The sequence below is a fragment of the Cloeon dipterum genome, chromosome 3, assembly GCF_949628265.1.
Source record: "Cloeon dipterum chromosome 3, ieCloDipt1.1, whole genome shotgun sequence".
Classification (NCBI taxonomy): Eukaryota; Metazoa; Arthropoda; class Insecta; order Ephemeroptera; family Baetidae; genus Cloeon; species Cloeon dipterum.
In genome coordinates this window covers 33,668,399-33,671,586 of record NC_088788.1, presented here as the reverse complement: position 1 = coordinate 33,671,586, position 3,188 = coordinate 33,668,399, and positions in this window count along the sequence as shown.

Sequence of the window (3,188 nt, the reverse complement as noted above, 5' to 3'; positions counted from 1 at the left end):
ACCACTAAACAGCTTAACAGTTGGCGTGGTGGGTTGTCAGACCCTTGAAAGACTGTGTAAACAGATATATATTATCATATTCTCATTAACTGGATATGGTTATCCTGCTGTACCTCATTTTCCCTTCTTACAGGCAGGATCCTATAAGCTTTTTTATTTTTAGAGTTGCTCATGTATAAGATCCTCGTATTTTATGGCAATTTACGTTGAATGCAAGAGCGTGAATCGTAATTTAAACTTTCCAGCGATATCTTTTAGTTACTAATCTGCTGCTTACAATTATTAGACTTTAACGCGCGTATTTGCAATCTCATAGCCATTAAATTTACAAAGATAGATATTGTTCAGTTGATCTAATATAACAATATAAGGTAAATGGTTTAATTGGTCAGGCACACATAAATTGTAAAATAATAAATATTTTTTTGCCTTAATTTTTTACTCTTTTTCATTTCTGTTCGACAAATATCCCAAACGTTGAAAAAGTTAAATTAATGCAATATCACGCACTGCCAGAAAGGACACAGACTGACAAGATTAAGACTTTCGTCTGGCCAAAAAACATGTTCAGCATAATATTATTATGTAAACTGATTTAATGGGACAAATGTGTATCGTTCCAATTAATAAAAGCGCAGTAAATATGTGCAATTATCTTTCCGCTTATTTATATATTCAGGGTATAAGTCCGCACACATTTTTGTTGAGAATTGTTTTCATCGGGTGGACCAAGATCAGGTCTTGACATTACGAGTCTTTTTGCAGTGCAGAATGCACTATCAGCAAGAGTGCTCTAGGCTGGAAAGGCATAATAATTTCCCACCTTACGATTGATTGAGTTGATGAGAGTCGTATTTTTAATTTACCACGGAAGTTGTATTTATTTCCTCCAATCTTTCTTAGAACGCTGTTGAATATAGCGCTGCAGAATAACAAAAAGCACGGTAAATACTCATTTCTTATACTTTCTCATGGAAAATATGCCTCGTTTAACCTTTCAAATAATTGGACTAACTGGTAGCTAAGGACTGTCAAAAATAAGAACTATAGTCGAGAGATTAAAAATGACAATTTTTGCAACGAGGATGAAGCCTGGTTTAATTTATTTCCATTAAAAATAAGCAACCTTGTGAAAAACGGCAATCGCCCTCCCTGCGATATAAAAAGCGATATAAAAAAGTGTCTGGGCCGTGTCTGATCTAGCGCGGTGGACGGCTGTTTTCAATATGTTTGTCTCGCTACTCGCTATACAGTCTGGAGCGCAGCAACCACTTTCTTAGCGAATTCGTATTAATGGATAGTGGACAGAAAATTTGGCACCGTTGACTCTTTCACAGGACGCCTGCTAGACGAAGATCATAAAGAAATGCATTTTTAATTTTCAAGTTTGCTGGTCCAAATTCTATATTGACGTGCGTCGGAGCGACGGGCAAACGAGAGGAGCAGCGGTGTCGGCCAAAAATAAACACGCCGGCATCAAAAACCACCCGGTCTAGTGCGTTCATTCGGTCCAATTTTTGCTGCCCGGGTAGGAACCCGACCAGAGAATAAATTACCTGGTACCAGGTTTACCCGAGCACTTTACCGCACTAGTACGGTCACACGGTCGTTTGGTCCTCTGCGCCGCCAAGAGGAATATCGGTGACGACAGTGGTTCAGACACTGTTCCACACCTCTAACTATTTGTAACCTCGCGGCGCAATAATCTCGCTGACAGCTTACAGGACGCGCTCCAATTCAGGTTAAAAGAATTACACTTGATACTAAACATCAAAATACAATTTGAGTTACAGGATAAAATGTAAAACCCTTAAAATTTCTTTTCCAAATAAAAGGTCCCACAAATAAAATAGCAATAGAAAACACCAAAGCAAGCATGAGTAAAGCTAGCAAATAAAGCTAGTAAAGTTAGCACTACCTGATTATTGCGGCTATCGCACTACAAACGGTTAACGAGGGATGATGTTTGAACCTCCGCTTAAGCATTTTGACGCTATTAACACTTCAGTAGTGCTGCAAAAATATATATCAGCCTTTGTGACCTCATGGCTTCAAAATTTTGCTCGCTTTATTTATTTTTCCATATTTATACTGAAATTTCCTGTGCTGTATTTTTAACTGTAAAATATTTTTTTTTTACCATCAATTTTCCCTAGATCAGCTATAGATATCTGTATTTCTCTGCTTCTTATAAAATTGATAAAAACATCATTTTAACATATCAGCATATTATACAAGAGCAATAAATAAAACAATTTGACTGTTAAGAACGGTGCTCTTTTTTATGAATGAGTCTGGCGCAGACTTGAACGCACGAATTTGCAATATTAGAATATTAGGTTGGAAGAAAAAAATTAAACAGCATTGCTTTAATTAAGTTGTATTTTTTATTCAATGAGACATAATCAACCTACAACTTTGGTACACATCGTTAAATTACACATCCTAAACAATAGAAGTAGTTTGAAAAATCATGTACAAAAACGTGTTCCAGTTGTAGAGACGAAAATTTCTGAAGCTTTTTTGCCTTCAACTCACAATCTAAAAAGTATTAATAATACAAAATCACTTTAAGGACTAAACACAAATATACAAAACGACGTCAATTGTGTTGGTAAAATAGAGAAATACAAATATGATCAACAAATTAAGCTGGCTGATTGCTCATTTGAAAAAAGAATCAGTATATTTCGCCTAATGATTTGTATAATGCATCACCAGTTTCGCTGCGGCTTGAGCCGCAATACGAGCAATTTGTATCGGCTTTAAAACAATTTCTATACCTTAAGAAATATCATGATTCCGGTGAATTCTTTGTGTATGTTTAGTTTGTGCATTGCAATTGGGATGCATATATTTGGAAATGTAACCATATCTAATGTATGACCTCGCCAAAACACAATAAAGGTATAATAATAGCTGTTTAATTAATTTAATTTTCAATATCATTTCGATGGTATGAACTTTTTAAATTAAGTCTTAAGTTCAGGTCTAACGTAGCAAAGCAGATAAAGAAGTTTGCAGCGTGGTACTGAGATGCAAAAAGTGGCCAGCCAAGTTAAGGGGGGTTGAAGCTATGAAATACCTTTTTTCTTTCTGGCGCTTGCTTAATTCTACCAAGCCCATCTCATTCCTCTCGCACCGAAATTTCTCTTTATACTACCGACTCCTTGACTCTCTAGACTACA